Source organism: Mesocricetus auratus, unplaced genomic scaffold (assembly GCF_017639785.1).
Source record: "Mesocricetus auratus isolate SY011 unplaced genomic scaffold, BCM_Maur_2.0 Super-Scaffold_15014, whole genome shotgun sequence".
NCBI lineage: Eukaryota > Metazoa > Chordata > Mammalia > Rodentia > Cricetidae > Mesocricetus > Mesocricetus auratus.
Genome location: NW_024429186.1, coordinates 82,413,026 through 82,433,128, shown reverse-complemented (window position 1 = coordinate 82,433,128; position 20,103 = coordinate 82,413,026).

Below are 20,103 nucleotides of genomic sequence, written 5' to 3'. Positions count from 1 at the left end.
ATGCATCTTGAGAGATAGATGATCAGCTTCTTAGAGGGAGACCCCAAGCTAAGAAACCCAGCCCCTTATATAAGCCTAGGAGCTCCGAGTGAGATGTGTAGAGCCGGGATTGGTGGTTTGCACATCACCCCAGATGACGTCACGGGAGAGGCACAGTTTAAACGGTTAACTCCAACTGACAGCGACAGTTAACTCCAACTGACAGCGACAGTTAACTCTAACTGACAGCGACAGTTAACTCCAACTGACAGCGACAGTTAACTCTAACTGACAGCGACAGTTAACTCCAACTGATGTGAGGAGCCGCCCTCGCTATCGCTATTGCCGTTAGAAGATGGCGCTGACATCCACTGTCAGTTGGAGTTAACTGTCGCTGTCAGTTGGAGTTAACTGTCGCTGTCAGTTGGAGTTAACTGTCGCTGTCAGTTGGAGTTAACCGTTTAAACTGTGCCTCTCCCGTGACGTCATCTGGGGTGATGTGCAAACCACCAATCCCGGCTCTACACATCTCACTCGGAGCTCCTAGGCTTATATAAGGGGCTGGGTTTCTTAGCTTGGGGTCTCCCTCTAAGAAGCTGATCATCTATCTCTCAAGATGCATTAAAGCTTTACTGCAGAAGGATCCGAGTGTTCTGCGTCGTTCTTGCTGGCGAGACGGTAGCGCGGGACAAGGGTAGACGTCAAGTTCATTATCAGGAATGGGCATTTAAGGTGGTCTCTCCACTATTGCTTAGCTTGCCTGTTGGTGTCATCCCTTTAGATCTTTAGAGGTCTCACTGTTGCCAGATCTGTCTTCTAACCTATGACTCCATCTATTATGGTATTTCTCATCCTGTTCTCCCCCTGTTCTCCCCACCCACTCAACCTTCCTGTTCACCTATGACCTACTCTCTCCTCCTCCCCCTCTCTTCTTCCAGAATGTGAAATTTTAAAAATGAAGCAATTTAGGTATTGTGTACTCGGGAGAGGGAGGTGGGAGAATTACGGGTTTAAGGCGAGCCTGAACTTCATAGTGAGCCTGAACTACACAGTGAGCCTGAATTACATAGTGACACCGGGCTTATAAACCCACATCTGACCCGGGCGGTGGTGGCACACACCTTTAATCCCAGCACTCAGGAGGCAGAAGCAGGCAGATGTCTGTGAGTTCGAGGCCAGGCTGGACCGACAGCCTCCAAAACAATACAGAGAAACCCTGTCTCGTAAAACCAAAAGTAAATAAATAAATAAGCCCACAACTGCGTGGTGTGTGAAACAACCTAGGTTGCCGGTATCCAAGAATGAAGTACTTTAACTTCTTTCCTAACTATGCATTTATAAGCTGCATGCACACATGCGCACTGGCACGCACACATTAGCTGTGTGAAATCACCTGAATTGCTGGGAATGCAAAAGGGAGCCATTCAACCCAAAGCAAAAAATGGGCATGTGTAATACTCTGAAGATAAATCCCTGGACAAATATGAAAAGCTCTGTCAATGTGTGACTTCACTCCCGTAAGAGGGACCCCTCCTCCCTCCTCTTTGTTCAGCCACAGAGCACCTCTTTTTTTTTTTTTTTTTTTTTGGACAGGATTTCTTTGTACAGCAGCTCTGGCTGTCTTGGAGCTCATTCTGCAGACCAGGCTGCCCTTGAACTCACAGAGATCCACCTGTCTCTGCCTCCTGAGTGTTGGGATTAAAGATGTGTGTCACAACCGCTCGCCTCCACAGATCACCTCTCACCTCCTAATGTTTCATATTTTCTTTCCAGAGCTTTACTTGGGGGACTCTAACAAACTGGTGTCTGGCAGGTCCTCACGGGTGTCCAGAAGTACAGACACTAACACTCTTACCTGGACCACTTTCCAGGGGTATAATCGCCCAAGTTTCGTTTCTTTCCCTTGCCTCGTGACTCCTCATCTCAAAGAGAGGGTGCTGATGCCTGAATCACGAGGTTGCTCCGAGGATTAAGGGGATGATTATAGCAGATGCAGTGGTTAGCCCAAGCTCAGCCCATGCCAAACAGGCAATAAACCTTTGCTCTTCAGCAGCTCAGGGTTAGAGCCAAATACAAGGTAGGCAACGGAGAAACTCTTGTGCTCACCAGCAGCACTGTGTGGGAGAGATGAAGCTAGTATAAACACAGCAGCGTGCTGTTCATGGGGCCTTGACTGGGGCACCACTATCGTGTTAAGTGCTTACCAAATGCTCAGGTGTCCTCTATGCACTTCTGTCAAGATCATGAGTTGGGTGACTTCAGACCGCTATTGAAACTTGCTTCCCAAGCCTCTCCTGCCTAAGCGGCCACAGGGCTGTGCGGCGATCCTGGGGAACAGTTTTCAGGCCAGGGAAAAGGATGTAAACACTGGCCAACCTCACACTAGAATGAGGGAGCTGCTAGATGGCCCTTGCTGTGCCTCTGTCACATGCTGGTCTGTGACGAACCTAGCGGGAGCATCTCTCTGCGTACCTAGGTGTGCAGGAAGGGGGCAAGGGCTCAAAGGGGCTTTCGACCTCAGTAGAGCACAGCGACTTCCGCTTGCCCCTGAACTCACGTCTGGAGATAAACTACGGGCAGTAAAGAAACAAAACAGTTGTTGAGGATGTGGGAATGTAGGGAGCCAGAGCAGGCTTTGTTTGCCTGAGAAAGGTTGCGAGCTCTCTGGAGTCAGCAGTGCAGGCTTACTCCAGATAGGTTTAAATTGGTTGTCATTGGGATCAAACTGATACTTCCATTTTACACATAAAATAAAAAGGCCCTTTGCTGGGTGTACTGACACACACCTTTAATTTCAGCACTCGGGAGGCGGGCAGATGGATCTCTGTGAGACTGAGGCCAAGCTAGTGTCCAAGTGAGTTCCAGGACAGCCAAAGCTACACAGAGAGGCCCTGTCTCAAAAAAGAAACACCTTCCCCCCACCTCAATCTCCTGTGTGTTCTGGGGAGATGTCTCGGTGTACAATGTGATTACTGGGCAAGTGTGTGGACTAGCATTTGGATTCCTAAATTCCAGGTGAAAAGCCAGTTTCGTGGTGAGCATCTGAAAACCCAGCGCTGGGGTTCAGAGGTGGAAACAGATCCCCTTTTGGAAGGACTCGAGGCAGCCTGATCCCTGGGGCTCCTTGGCCAGCCTAGCCAAACCCATGAGCTCCTCAAATCATAAGGTGGAGAGTAATAGAGGAAGTAACGTGATGTTAGCTTCCGGCCTCTGTATGCATACGCATACATACACGAACATGTACACCAATAGACAACACACACATCCGCACATACTTGCACATTTCCTGTCTTTCTGTATCCCACGCCCCTTCTTGGTCTTTGGCAGTAAGGAACCAAGATTGGAATGCTGCTTGTAAGAGAAAGAGCGCCGTCCTAACTCGAGGTGGGGGGAGGACCCTCCTATGCACTGCCCAGGAGGGGTCAGCCGTGATGGAAGCCTTGGAGGCCGGTGGTGATTTAAGAGCCTGCTCTCTCCCCTAGCCCTTCAAACACCGTCACCCCACTCTTCCTTAAGCACCCCAGTTTCAGCCTCACTGGCCTCCTCCTCATCTCAAAAGCCTGTTGACAGCAAAATCTCATCCTGAAGTCGGGCACCCATTGGCCCTTCCTGGTCAGTTCTCTCCCGCAGATCCCCCTGCACATTGTCTCTCAATCTTAACTTAGTTTCTTTTGTTGTTCAGTTTTAAGTACCCTGCACCTTTTATTTCTCAGCACTTAACATTTATTTTTCAAGAGGATATTTAGATTTTTTTAACTGAGATGATTGCACATATCCTTAGAGCCCAGTGTGATATTTTGATGTGTATACAATGTATAATGATGAAATTAGTATGATTATTATATCCTTTACCTCAAATGTTTATCATTTCTTTCTGTTGGTAACATCCAAAACTCTCTTCTCTGGTTATTTGACATATACAATAAATTCTTGCTATTTACTTATTTACCTATTTATTGCCAGACTTCCTTATGAAAGGCTCCAGAAGGTTACTAAGCATGTCTGTCTATGATTTTATCTGCTGGTGCATAGGAAGATCTCAACCAATTTTTGTTGGTATATAAGCTTGGTAACTTGGTTTTTGAGGCCCTTTATGTAAAGATTATATATGGATATATATAATATTTAAGATATATATTTCTATATGAAGATTTTATATATCTCTCTCATGATTATACATATACATGTGTATGTATATATATCCAGAAAGACTAGAAGGTAAATTTGTAATTTGAAAAGTAACCCAGTACAGTGGCAGGTACCCATAGTTTCAGAGTCGGGGGAGGAGGAAGGCGGAGACTTGCTTGAATCCTTAAGTTTGAGATTAGTCTAGGTGACATAGGTACACACACAGGTGACATAAGTACACACACACACACACACACACACACACACACACTGCATGCACAGAGGAGGCAGAGAGGGGAGAGAAGATTCTCCTATAGGCAATCTTAGAGGCCTGCAGTAGATATAATGCATTTTTTAAAACCTCTCAGGGGCTAACCTTAAAAATATTGGCCATAACTATTCTGTGGACTATTTATATCATAGGCCCACATCAAGTACAATCCTAACGAGGCACAGACTGACCTAGACAAGAGTGAATAAGTCAACCTTGAAGCCAACACTCAATGAAGACTCTATGAGGTTTTTAATAGCCAGGTACTATGATTTTCATGAGTCAAAAGGCACTCCTACCATCACCATACCATACTCCTCCCCATAGAAATCAACTTCCAACCTAGGCATAAACACAGGAGAAAGGTGTATTTGTCATGACACAAAGGATAGGAATGTAGAAGCTAGTTAGCACACTTCACGCTGAATCATTGGACACATAAGGACAGAGTGATATTCTTCACAATTGGAGACAAGATTCCTACCAACGTTGAGACAACACTGGGTTTATTGAGGGTGGGGAAGAGGTTCCTCTCCTGGGTGCCCTGGGCTTTTTGACTTTGCAACAGGACAATAATGGATTGTAAATCCTTTGATGTGGCTTATCTCAAAGTTTGTGTTTATAGTTGAGATCAGGTAGCTGAGCATAGCCTCCTATTTGTAGAATACTGGGCACATAGGAGGAGAGCAGGACATTAACTCGTTGCCACAGGCGGTCAGGAATTCGCTAGGGCCTGTAATTATTTTTCTCTGGGCCATTTTGAAGTTTAGCAAATTTCAAAAGGAAGACTATCTCCCAAACAACAATCAGCACACCCATACTTTGGCCGAAGCTCTTATTTTCATTGCTTAGCTGAAATCGCTCTTTCAGGATAAGGCCAGGGACTGCATATAGACTCCAAGGCACATTGACATATTAGTTACAGTTAATTGGTCATATTTCTGCAGCTGGCCCCGGAAAGTATGGTAATCAAATGCAATGGCAAGGTGTCCTCGTTTTTGCTAAGGCATGATCAGAGAATGTCCTACCAACTCCACCTTACAGGGAGGCAATTGAGGTCCAGAGAGTTGAGCAACTTGCCTGACACCACAGAGTCCTGGACTCAAGAGAGCGTCTTTCTATTACCTAGGGCCAGCTTGGTTTGTGCTAAGAATTTTAGAGGCATGTCCAGTGGTTTCACTATTCAAGAACTGTAAGCATCCAATAAATGCCAGAGCTCTCAAAACCCTGCATCCATGAGCTACTACATATCAACAGCAGGTGAGAAATAACCGAGTGCCATCATAAGGGACCTGAAACTTCAGGGTTATTGTCATTAATTCACTATTAAGTGATCGCTATACTGAGTTACATAAATGTATCTAATACTAATCCAACAACAATGTATTGATTAGCTCTTATGTGTCAGGCCCCAGTCTAAGCCATGGAAATATAACAGTAAACAAAAGAGTAAAAGGAAAAGTCTCTGTTGTCCTTGAACTTAGAATCTGGTGAGGCGAGTCCCTCAATAAAAAGATGAATAAATTGCATTCGTAGGGTGGCAGATGGTGGTTAATGTTATGTGTAAATAAGGAGAGCAGAGTGCAGAAACCGGGCTGGGGAGGATGGTTATGTGACCGTAAATTGGATGCTCATGGATGCACCTAATAACATAGTCTCCCTTGAGCCAAGTCTTGAGATGGGTGAAAGAGTAAGCCGTGGGGACGGGAGGTTCCAGGTGTAGAAACCCCAGGACAACAGAGAGATGGCATGCAGACTAGAGGGTTCTGGGGTAGAAACATTCAGTTAGGTGGTTTCTACAACACTACTTTTTATCGTTAGTAAAAAGGATAGATGTAGTTAATATATAAGTCTACAATTGTAACACTTAGCCTACCATTACTAGAAAAGAAATCGATAACTGAATCTTGGACTGTGGCTCAAGTAGGAAATCATTTTAATCACATTTTCATTAGGAAAAGATTTAACTTATTAATTAATAATTTACTGGATATAAGGTATTGCTTCATACATGAATCAAAACCAATTTCTTCCTATTTTAGAGATGTTTGTGCTCATTCTGCCGCATTACCGGGGGCAAAGGTATTACGACAGAGTGCAGGTCACCATTATGTTCCAGGGCACAATGGACACGACTTGGTTCCACCCATCTCTGTGGAACCCAGCCCAGTTCTTCTGACTCATGGAGGAACTGTATCTGTGTGCCTTTGGTTCCCCACTGCTTGTGTTTGGTGGAATTCAGCATTGGACAGAACACCATGTGTATCCGTGACCAGGTGATAAACAACTGTTACTTTTTAAGATAATCACAATTCTGGGTAAACTTAGACAGCTCTGGTTTGATCTTTTCACCCTCAGCAAGGCCCTTTGTGTGCTTACTTCAACAGACACTTCCTGAACACCTACTCCCACGGGACATTGCTCGAGGTATTGGAGATACCATAGTTCACAAGATAGAATTGGCCCCTGCCCCTGCAGGGTTTCCCTCACCAAGAAAACACAGGCAATAAGCAGTCTGTCAGAGCATATGATTAAGGATCATCGAGTCAAACGACCAGGACATGGAGGCAGATATGGGCGGGCACTTCATCTAGCTGGGGAGTCAGGGAGCATGTCTTAGGAAGGCAACTTTAAGTAAAGGCATTCCAGGCAGCCCTGGCAGGAGAAGTGCATACATTGTCGTGGTGGGTTTCCTGTGGTGTGCTGCTGTGTCTAAGGGTTACAGGAGTGTCCCGAGGGTGGCAGTCCCTACTTAGTCAAAACAGCAAGGCCTGGTGTTGACTTTTGGTTACCTGATCACATGATGTATGCCTTTATCTTTTGAGGGGTAGATAACACTTATTTTGAGTTAGATTAATTAGGTATAAATATATCCAACGAAGTCCGTGACTTCTAGTGTATAATGTTGAGGTTTAACATGTGCAGTTGTGTAGTGGCCCCCCCCATCAAGATTAGAATGATCCTGTGGTCACTGACTTTTGCCTTTCCAAAGTAACCCATATGTTTCTGACCCTATAGAGTTTGCTGTTTCCAGGAATCTTATACAATGAAATAATATATTACATAATGCTATTTGCATTTTTAGACAGATTTGGCCTCGAACTCATGATCCTTTTGTCTCTGTCTTCCAAGTGCTGACGCTGTAGTTATGCCTCACCACACCGGGCTATGTAAGGCTTCATCTGTTTCCTTTTTCATTTCACACAGCACAGTATACTTGAGGCTCATGTACATTGTGTGTATCGGGAGACGACTTTTTTTACGTTGCTGAGTAGAAGTCTACTGTGTGTCTATATCACAGCTTGTACCAGTCCCCAGCTGAAGATCGTGGAGTTGTTTCTGGGCTGTGATGATATAGCTTTGTCAATGTTACCATCCATTGTGTGCATGTTCTGGAATATACATTCTGCTTTTCTAGGCTAAATACTTTGGAGCTGGATTGCTGATCATATGATAATATTATATACTTAGCTTTATAAGAAAGTGACAGATTGTTTTCACTAATAGTATGTATCATTTGCAGCTCCACTATCAATGCATGAAAATTCCAACTAGCAGTTAGCATAAATGTGTTGTTCATTTTTCTTAAGGTGATCAAGCTTCCTTTTCTGTGTTGATTTACTGAGGTTATAGCATTCATTTATGGATGGAATCCTTTGCCGTCTGGATGTGGGTAGTGAATTTAATACTGGGAATGACAACAGGAGAAATTATAATGGGACGTCAATGTGACACAAAATCTTCTGCATCCCCGCGTGACACCCCAAACAAGTCTTGTTCAGGTTGTGACCTAGCAGGTGCTAACCCAGCAAATGACATTCTAGGCTGTTCCAGGTTCAGGCTTTGGGACAGAGGAGTAGCACATCTCAGACATGTGCTACATGAAAGCATGAAACCTGTGTTAATGCTTGAGAGGGAGGCTGGGTCTTACAACTGTATTCGGACCTCTCTGGAATGACCACCAGGAAGTTCTAGACACTCATCTTGGGTTTCTGTGTCTTGGAATGTCCTGTTGGGAGGACCTGGCTCTTAGGCTGTCTGTCTGGAGCCATCATCCAGATGGAGATGCACTACTGAGCACATGAATGGGATTCCAGCACAAGCCAGTTTTCACTTTGTGCTGTATTAACTGGCTTATTTGCCTATCGTAGAGTCTGGCAGATGCAACAGAAATTAAATTGCCATAATTCCCCCAAAGGTCTAGGTGAGACGGTGGCAAGTAGGCTGTATTTTCAGAATCACAAATGATCTGATATCTGATTCGGGAGTTACCGCCTGCATTTCTACATTATTATTTTTTATTTATTTGTCATTTGAGAAAACACATTTTGTGAGATATTTTGATGACTTTTGAGGACAAAGAGAGAATGTTTTCAGTTATCAGAACAATTCTAGAAAATCCAAGAGGCATGCTTGCCCTAAGAATGTCTCAAAAAGCTATATGGGCAGGCTTGGAAGTTAGAGGGATGGAACGTGAATCTCACTCTAAGAGCGTCATGTGGGTTAAGTTTGGTCACCCCTTAAACGTTCTTGTGGAGAATTAGTTCTGGATTCACTGTGGTAACACTTGCAGTGACTGAACAAGACTGGGTGCTGGGATCACCAGCATGTGCTGCCACGCCTGCCTATTTTTCTATTTCCAATATGCAAATTATACAAACACGGTTGTTGAAAGCACGATGCATTTCTTATGCTACAGTTTCCTCCATCTTCCTAGCCAGTCATGGAAAGGCGTGACCTCCCCTAGTGTATCTTTCTGACCCACTGACTGTCTGTCTTCAGTCTACTTTTAAAGATTCCTGTAATTTTTTTTGTTTTGTTTTTTGTTTTTTGTTTGTTTTTTCGAGGCAGGGTTTCTCTGTATTGTTTTGGAGGCTGTCCTGGAACTCACTCTGTAGACCAGGCTGGCCTCGAACTCACAGAGATCCGCCTGCCTCTGCCTCCTGAGTGCTGGGATTAATGGCGTGCGCCACCAACTCCCGGCTAAGATTCCTGTAAATTTAATGGGGTCCTTTTTAGACAATTCCAAATGACCTCCTCATCCTAACCACTTCTATCCATCTGTAAAGTTACACACACACACACATACACACTCACACACACACTCACACACACACACATACATACACACAAACAGACACACACAGACACATACAAACAGACACACATGGACAGACATACACTCACACACACACTCAGACACACACATACATACACTCACACACCTATACACACAAACAGACACACACTCACACAGAGACACACATATACACACACACAAATAGACACACACGCACAGACATACACTCAGACACACACTCAGACACACACATACATACACTCACACACATATACACACAAACAGACACACACTCACACACAGACACACATATACACACACAAACAGACACACACGCACAGACACACACACAGACACACTCACACACACAGACACTCACACTACACACACACAGACACACACTCGCACACACACACACACACACACACATCTCTACGTATGTGGTAATCAAAAGGCAAAAATGGAGAGTGGGCATGGTGGTATGCAGCTGCGGTCCCAGCACTTGAAAGGCAGAGGCAGAGGATGGAAAGCAAGAGACCAGCCTGGGTTCCGTGGTAAGACAAGAGGTGGGGAGAAGGGAGATTACCAAATTCCCATGATTAGTTAGTGTTTCGCTCCACAACTTTTACTAGAAAATTTTCAAATGGGGTAATAGTATTACATTTCCAATATAATCCAATCATAAAAGTGCTCACTAAAATCATGCTTGAAGGACAAAGTAATTGGCCACTTAAACTATGCAAAACTTAACTACGAGTTGCTTTGTTTTCTCTTACCACAGAGAGACAGACACGGCTGTCATGAATATATCTTGTCGTGTTTATTCTCTTGTTGGAGGCATTTCTGCACACACACCCCTCTCTACACGTCCTTGTGCCGTTTTAAAACACTGCAAAACCTGTGGAGCATTCCCTTGGTGCTACGTGTGAGAAGTCTTGGTCAGCCGAGGTTGGAGAATGTCATCAGTCCCTAGCTGCCCAAACTGAAGAGGACGCCGTCACTGTTGAAATGTGGCTGACACTTAACGTCAAACTGCTGGGTTGCCTTTGCTCTGGCCACTCTAGCAAACAGAAGTTGTGAATTCTAGATTGTCACAGCAACTGCTTCACAGACAAATCAAGGAGGAAGAGAAAGCGCTGGTTACGGCAAGGGCAGCAGACAGACAAACTCATGAGGTAATCTCACAGCTGAGCCAAAACGTCAGAAACCTGTGTCTTTTCTCTCAAGCCATTTCCATGTGCTAAAGAGCAATAGTAAAGGTTTTGTTACACATTCCTTCCTGCAGTCTGTACCTCGGATAACTTTTCTAAGAACGATGCACGTTACTCCTCAGTCACTCCACAGACTTCATTTCTAGCAACAATGAACCTGAATTTGCATCCTGGCCGGCTGGAGATGAGCTGTTTTCTGTAGTTAAAGGACTGTAGTGAAACGCCTTTAATCCCAGCACTGGGGAGGCAGAGGCAGGCGGATCTCTGTGAGTTCGAGGCCAGCCTGGTCTACAGAGTGAGTTCCAGGACAGCCTCCAAAGCCACAGAGAAACTGAGTGAAAATTATAAGTTAAATGCATACTACTAGAAAACATCTTACTAATAACCCCACACACTGGTTCTCATGTGCCATGTCAGATCCATGTCTTCAACTTGCGTAGGGCACCTGGGATTATTTTTTTATGTTTAAAATGTTTTCTTTTTCTTTTTAAATTTAAATTTAAATTAGAAACAAGGTTGTTTCACATGTCAATCCCAGGTCCCTCTCCCTTTCCCTCCCTCCTCCCATACCTTCCCATCCCCCCCATATCCCCTTCTTTCCCCAGGGAACATGAGGCCCTCCATGGGGGTGTCCATAGTCTGTCATTTCCCCCAAGAGTCCAGGCTGACAGTGCACCTCTCGTTGTGGGATGGGCACCCAAAGTCCATTTGTATGCCAGGGATAAATACTGATCTACTACCCAAGGCCCCATAGATTACCTAGGCCTCCTCGCTGACACCCACATTCAGGGGATCTTGATCAGTCTGGGATTCAATAGCTAACCCTTGTCAGGTCAGCTGTTTCTGGGGGTTAAACCAGCCCAGTCTTAACCCCTTTGCTCATCAGTCCTCCCTCTCTGTCACTGGGTTCCTTGAGTTCAGCTCAGTGCTTAGCTGGGCCACCTGGGATTATGATCATTTGCATTATCACCCTCCTCATTGCTGGCCGTGGGTAGATCCAGCTTCCTTCCACTGACATGTAAGGCTAAGCCTGGCTGAGTAAATACAAACACTTCTCATTCACAGGTCTATGAGACCCTCAGGTCTTCCCCAGCTAGTCCCCAGGTCTAGGACACATCTGTGCACAATGAAGCCCCATGCTTGCCAAGATGTTGCTCTGGGAAACATGGCCACACTGTCACTGAGCAGGGAAAATGCCCAAATACAGTTCCATTGACTCCTAGTCTTTCCTACCTTGGATTCCCACCCTAAGCCTATCTCAGAAGTGAACCTTATTCCGTCTGATGACTAATAAAATGCACTCGTGTTGAAGGCTTACCACTTCATCGTTTTCACCTGAAGTTACCCCCAAGGGGCTGGGATACGTAACTTCGTCACCTTTCAGTCTCCTCCCCCTGCCTGACTTCCCCTGTATGGGCAGGGCAGTAGGGCAGGTGTGAATCAAACAGACTTTGGCATGGGTGAGGTCTGTGCACAGAGATTCAGTATTACTCATTTAATTATGTCAAACTGGAACGAAGGCTGGAGAAACTAGGAGGGGAAGATGGGGAGGAAGAAAGAGCGTAAGCATTCACTTTCGAGATAAGACACGGTCCTGAGTTGGTGTCCTCAGCTTTAGATATGCTCTGTGTGTGGCTTTGGAGTCATTAGTGATTTTGTGCGATTGTTCGTCCAACGAATGCTTTCAAGCACCAGCTTAGCAAGGTCAGCTCAGCCTGAGGGCCACGGAGGGAGAACGATGGAATTTCTTGGAAACTTCCATTGTAATGACAGGTGGAGCATAAATAGATAAATAGGACAGAGTGAGAGAAAGAGAAGCCAGCTGCCTTCTGAACATCAAGAAGAAACCAGTCATGGAAAGTGATGCCTAAGAGAACCCCAGAGAGAGGAAAGAGCAAGTACAGACAAAAAGACAGACAGACAAAAAGACAGACAGACAATAAAAAGCGTGGCTTACCAACAAAAGTGTGGTGCAGCAGAGAAAAATGTCAGTAGATGGGGACCTTTGCTCCTGAAATTCAATTTATTTTGTTTCTAGCTGTGATAAAATACATGAAAGGTTCCCTATATTCCCTGGTTCTCAGTGTGCCCTTCCAGTGGCATTTAGTGTGCTTACATTGTTAGGAACAGGACCCATGTCCAGAACAGACCACTCACGAAACAATACCTCTCATTTTCTCCATCTTCCATATCACTTAACTTTACTTCCATAAATTTGACCACTCTCAGTAGGTGGCACCGCACAGATTGTTCTTTTGGACCTGGTTTATTTCTTTTAGTATGATGTTTTGCAGTCACTGGCGTTTACTATACCAGTCCCCAAATAAACCCTGCCAGCAAGCCCTCCTGGCTCCACCTCCTGGTATTGATATTACAGATATGCACTGCCACACCAAGCAATTAACATGGATATGAACTTGGGTCCTTATGCTTGCCAGCAAACACTTTACCGAATGAACCATCATTCCAGCTCCAAATAAACGTTTTTAATTGCATAATATGAACAAATGCTCAGAGATTACTTCATCTCTAAGTGGCCTCAGTGCATACTGCTGAGGCTTAGCCAGAATGTTCCAGAATGGCTTTTATGCTGATGGGACAGAAAAATTAAGAAGGGGGAGGGGCAGGAGACTGTCATGTGGCTGTACCTGTGTCTACAAGGCTGTTGCTGTATAAACATGCCGATAGTTGTGTTCCCCCAAGGTTACTGCTCTGTGTGTTGACAGGACAGAGATTACCGTAAGGCCCGCTCTACCCTCCACCCAAAAAACGAGAGGCAGAGGTTGCAGGGCACATTTCCACCCATGCTGGCGCCTGCCAGCACACACTTCTACTTCCACCTCTGCTGTTTTTCTGGTGAGTTGGCTTACATAGGAACCAGTGGCTGACGGATTCGCATTTTGAAATCTCAGCTAGATGCATTGGCCAACTGGCTAGTTCAAAAAATAAAGGCACAAAGAACTCTACTCCGTATTTTAAAATCCTTTAAAAATCACAGAGTGTTAATCCCAGTAGAAAACAATGTAGCCACCCAACGTATTTTCATTGTAAGCTTCTGGGGGATCTCACAGATGAGCCTGTTTCCAAGGGTCTTAATGACTGGACCCCACCCACCTCCACCCCGGGGACTGGTGAGCTTCACCCACGCTTACTGCAAAGCTGTTATCTGTCACTATAGGCACTTCGAGCATTAGCAAATGTGGCAGAGGCAGCGGGGCCCACTGAGATGTGTCATGGGGTTGCTGGGGCACCTTGTGCCTCCAGGCATCACCCCCTCTTGAATTACGGAACTGGGGGCAGTTTTACAGTGAATGCTGTAGCTGTTCTGTGGGCAGGCATGGTGGAAAATGTAGGGGAGAGGAGCTGAGTTAGAAGCACGAGCTGATCTAAGTTTGAGTCACTCTCTGTTTCCCACCTCCACGAGGGCCGACACATATCCCTGCATTTGCCCCTTCTCACCAGCGCCGTGGGCAGCGGCAGTATTTGCCATTTCTAACCAGCTCGGCATTAACCTGCGGGGGGGTCACCGCACCGTCACAGAGCTCTGAGATCTACCAGTGACATCTCTGGGTTGCACTCTTTTCTCCTATGGGTTTGGATTCTTAAAGATTATGTTTTTAGAAGTTTGTCTCTGTGGTTCAGTGCAATGTTCATACCACTGTGAAAATACAATCCTAGCTAAGAGTTTACTTATGTCTGAACAAATGGAATTTCAGCACTCCTGGCTAGTTTCCACCTGTCTGTCTTTATCTTCCCAAAATATAAGACTGTATAGCCTAGAACCAACTGTGTATTAGCTGCAGTCTGGGAAAGATGGCTCTGAAGTAAGACACAGAAATGTAGGCTGGAAAATGAAAACTCACGGCAGGAGGCCAAAGCCATGGGCACACCCAGCTGCAGCACCATGGAGAAGGCAGTCTCCGGTGAGACATTTCAGGGCCTGTCCTGCTGCTTTCTCCTGTTTCACCTGAAGTAAAGGACTCACTGTCTTCTTCCTAGAGGGATGGCATTCCTCACCCCGTGGACCTGCCTGGAGGGCTGCCCTGTTCTGTGGCACAGGAGTGAGGGAGCTGCAGTTCTCAGTGTGCCCGCTGAGGTGGGCATGACAGAGGCTTGGGCCTTCTGCTACACAAGCTTGGGTATTGCCTTGGGAAGTACTGATACCAAGAAGCAGGCCAAACAAGCTTTCCTTTTGGTCTTGGGTGGGGGAGGGGTACAGGAGCAGTCTGTGAGACCATGCAGTCAGCAGCATCCTCACATATTGGTAATGTCTTCTTTGATGAGGCACTCCGGCTTTCCCAGGAATGGTGTGGCCCTTACCATTCACTCCACACAGACTATACGTGGTTAAAAGGCGCAGAGCCTTTTGCTGACTGTAACTAGGAATGTAGCTGGCAGACACGGCCAATTTCTATTTGTTCTTTGAGGCTCCTCTTATCATCTATAGAAGCAGCACCTACCCCTGGCCAAGGCCAAACTGGTGCTTCCGCCCTGGGTTCCAGAGAAACCCTTCTGCCATGGCCCAGCACAGCCTGCTTGGTGTGACCACCACTCACTCACGCATGCCCCTTCTCGACGACGAGGCCATTGAGGACACAGCAGAAAACAGCAGTAGCAACAATACAAACACTGGCAGTACAAGCGATAATAAATGACATTTGTTAGCACCTACTGTGTATCAGGAGCTGCCATATGTTATTTCAAAGGTGCAAAGGCAGTAAACAAATGAATACATTAATACACACACAGATACACACAAACACAGACACACACACAGACACACACACACAGACACACACACACAGACACACACACAGACACATAGACACAGACACACAGACACACACAAACACACAGACACACACACACAGACACACACACACAGACACACACACAGACACATAGACACAGACACACAGACACACACAAACACAGACACACACACAGACACATAGACACAGACACACAGACACACACAAACACAGACACACACACATACAGACTCACAGACACACACACAGACTCACACACACAGACACATAGACACAGACACACAGACACACACAAACAGACACACACACAGGCACACACAAACACAGACACACACACAGACACACACAAACACAGACACACACACAGACACACACACAGACACACACACAGACACACACACAGACTCACAGACTCACACTCACACACACACACACACACACAGACACACATTCTCCTCCTCCTTTCCCTTCCCCGTTTCCTCATCTTCTCCCTTCCCCTTTCCTTCTTCCTCCTCCCTCTCTCTTTTCCCCTTCCTTTCCCTCCTTTCCCCCTTTCCCATTATCATTCTCTTAGAAAAGTGATGAACGATAGTTACAGAATCAGTAGCTAGGAACTTCATGTTTGCCTTTCAAAAAGAAGCTTGGTAAGGTGCACCATTTCCAGAAGGAACCAAGGTTGCACTGTGGGCAGCAACCTCTGCTTATTGTATGACTTGGCCGTAAGAGTTGGGGCATCGTGAGAGCATTGTTGTCTGGACTCTTGGGGAGCTACCTCATTCTTCCCCCCACCCTCTTCTGGCTGTTTGTTTGCTTTCTTCTCTGGGAAGTATTTTCTGGTCTTCCAGCCCGAGCATGGCCAACACCACCCCTGGAGTAAGCTCATGGTGGGAGGAGGGGGCTTGGCGCTATCTGGGTACTGCTCTGTTCTCCATCGTTCCTCTCTTACCTCCGGGCTGAATGAATACAGAAACGACACACAGCATGACCTCCTGTTCTGAATCAACCCCTTCTGCTGCTTTCAGTGTGTATGATGTCCTGCCAACCTGAAGTGGATCATAGAGAAATCTATCTTAAAAAGAAAATAAGTAGGGCCAAATATGTAGCTCAATTGTAGAATGCATGTCTAGTATCCACAAAGCCCAAGGTTAAGTTCCTAGCATTGGATAAATTGGCATGGTGGTATATACCTGTAATCTCAGTACTCAGGAGGGCTCAGAAATTCAAGGTTATCCTTGGCTACATTAGGAATTCCAGGCTGGGGCTGCAGAGGACACTGAAATCATCCACTGTTCCTCAGGTCTGACCTGTTGGCGGTCCAGGGAAGGCAAGGGTATATGACTGAAGACTGGTTAGTTGTTTTGAAACAAACAAGGTCTGGACAGCTAGGAGAACAGAATACGTTGTGAAGAGGCACTCTTTCATGTCCTCAGAACCGATCTGTATTCACAAGGGATGTTGGTCTTGGCTGGAGAAGCAGCTGTCGGATGATCAAAATGATAATCTCAGAGCATGGCGCCGAGCGGTTTCACATGGGCCTTAATGTCCCGGCAGAAGGGAGCATGTCTGGGAGAAAGAGCTGGAGCCAGAGGAAGCGTGGTTTGCAATAGCTTGCCCCGGCTAGATGTGTACGAACCAACATTATAGTGTTTCCCATCTCTAAATGAAGTTCACTATAGTGTGTTGGTCAACTTTATAATGTTTCCCATCTCTAAATGAAGAGTGGCATGACTTGATCTTAACCATATGACAACCCCTTTCTATCCTTTTTTATTAACCAATGTTCAAGAGCTCTTGGGAACATCCAGACTTTGGTGTGTGTGTGTGTGTGTGTGTGTGTGTGTGTGTGTGTGTGTGTGTGTGTGTGTGTGTGTTGCTGTCTGTTCTCACCACACAGTGGAGGCAAGGTAAACCACAGCTCATGCTGGCTGAAGGCCAGGGGGTGTTCTAAGGCTCGGCAGATGCCCCGGCTTCTATCCTCAAGACTACCTGCACCATGCCGATTAGTGGCTGACCTATTTTGTATTTTATGGAGAGTCTTGAATTCTGTGTATTTTCTCAGACTTGCACTAATGAAATTGGTAAAATAAAATCTTTTAAAAATGAATGTTAAAATTTAATTGTATCTGGGCATGGTTTTTCTTTTTTTTGTTCTTATGGTATCATGAAAGTATCACATGTGAGCGCTTCTTACCATCTAAGTTATTACTGTCTTGGTTACAGCTGTCCCCTAACTGTGTAGGAAGCTACCAGACACATCTTCCTGCTTCTCTGTTTTTGTGTCCCACTATGTAGCCCAGGCTGGCCTTCAACTCTCCATTCTCTAGGGTGCAGGCATGAATCATCAGATCACTTTTTCCTACCCTGAACTGTTTGGTTTTGTTTTCCCCTTTCAGACAGGGCCTTGTGTGTCCAAGCCTCATTATGTAGCTGAGGATGACTGGCTTTGGACTTCTGAACCTCCTGACTCCACTGAGGCCCAGGATTACAGGCATGTGTCACAATGCAGGACTTATGTTGCGCTGGAGTTTTGAACCCAGGGCTTCATCCTTGCTAGCAAGCTGTCTCTCAACTGAGCTGCACACCCATCTCCTCCTGCCGTGAGTCTTAAACCACTGCGGTGCCCTACACAGTCAGTCCATCCACCACGGACAGCAGAGAAACTTTCATGAAAGGAGCAGAGATCAGATTCCATAGCTTTTTATCTTAAACCTCAAAGTTTTCCCTTTCCAACCATCTCAGAACTCACTCTCCAGCTCTGGCCTATCACACCTACCTGCCTCAGCTCCTGCCTGGACCTTCTGAGTGACTCGCTTCTGGTCCAGGGCACTCCAGTTCCTTAAGCCTTCTCTCTGTCTCTTGAAAACTCTAATCTTGGCCCCTGTTGGCCTTGGCACTCGCTCTCCCTTCCACTGTTTTCTTTTTGTCCAGATCTTGGCATGGTTGGCCTTACCCCTTATCTAGGTTTCAATCCTCATCTCTTCTTCAGAGAGACCTTTATCAAGCCGTTCTAGGCAAGTCAGTCCCTTCAGAACACCTGCACTCTGTACTTTACAGCTGTGTCCCGCACTTATCAATTCTTGAGACTAAATTTAAAAAAGTCTGTTCAGTGTATATCATTTCATCTGTCCCCCCTCCACACTGTGGCATATACTCATCAAAGGCAGGGACTCAGCTTCTTTCCATCGCTGCTGTAGCCTCAGGGCTAGGACAGTGCCAAGACTAATTAATGAATAGTCGTTGACTATCTGACAACAAACCTAACGCTCAGTAAAATCGATGTGATAAAGGAATTAATGATTGTGGAACCTCATGAAGGACTCGCCGATGCAATGTGCTGGGTAAAGATCGAACGGTGTAAAATTCCACTTACATGGTGCTCTGGGAACGGCCAAGCGACAGGGCCTTACCAAGCAGCAGTTGTCAGGGTGGTAAGGCTAACTACAGCGCTCTAAAGAGACAGCAGGGAGCTGTTTGGTGATGAGAACATTCTGGAGGTTTATTTTGTCTTGGGTTTTTGCATGAGGAAATGAACCCAGGCCACATACTAAGCAAGCACTCCACAGCTTAGCTACATCCTAAACCCCATAACTTGTCTTTGACCTGTTTCCTGGCTGCATGTTTGTGAACAGCCATAGAAATGATTCATTAAACAGTATGGAATTTTGTGTATAAATTATACCACACAGCCCTGATTTGATTAACTGTCTGTCAAAGGCTTTCACTGACCCTGGAATAGGCACCGGAGATAGACAGAAAGGGTTTCATATTGAGCCATGGGTGATCCGTTGCCGTGTATACACTTTCTGAGCTTGGAAGCGCTGGGATGCCTGATGGGCTGAAGGTGGAATTTTGTTGTTACCACTCACCACGTGTGTCCAGATTTCTAAGTTGTAAGCCAGTAAAACCAGCTCTGGTCACCTGCTTACCTTTTGATTACCCCAAGACCTTGAGGAAAAAAAAAGGGCATTCATTTGGGACTTTCACGGTCAGCATGGATGAAATGCTACAAAAGCAATGTGGTGCCCAAGACAGAACCAAGGGACTCTTAGGGGTACATTTGCCGTGCTGTGTGGTCTCGGGGACCTCTCTGAACCTCAGTCCCCTATACTTAGTACCCACATTTCAGAATACAGGAGCTTATCAAAATAGCTATGTTTGAAACACAAATGTTGTTTTATAAATATTATTTCCACTTTTGTCTTCCTTCTGGTCCATGCTTTTGAAACTTGTAAGTCCTCAGATTCAGCTAAAAGCTATGTAGTTTATCTAGTTCTTCAAGTTAGGAAATCAAGGTATGAATGTCAGTTATTTTTTTTCTGTTTTTATTTGTTTGTTTGTTTGATTGGTTTATTGAGACACAACTCAGGCTGGCCCTGAACTTGCTATGTGGCTGAGGACAATCCTGAGCTCTGGGTCCCAGTGCCTGGTTCAGTGTTTCTGCCTACTTAACCTCAGATGTATATCCTATTTCTGCTGTATGATTGCAAATGTCTCCCAGGTGGCAACTCATCCCTTTCCCTGAGTCAGTATACCGTAAGGACAGAGTGACAACCTTGGAGGCAAGCCTTCTCTTCTACGTCTTGGCTTTGCTCCTTAATAGCCATACAACCTCAGTCGAGTTGCTTAATCTTTGTGTGCGTATTTCCTCGTGTGTAAAGCAGA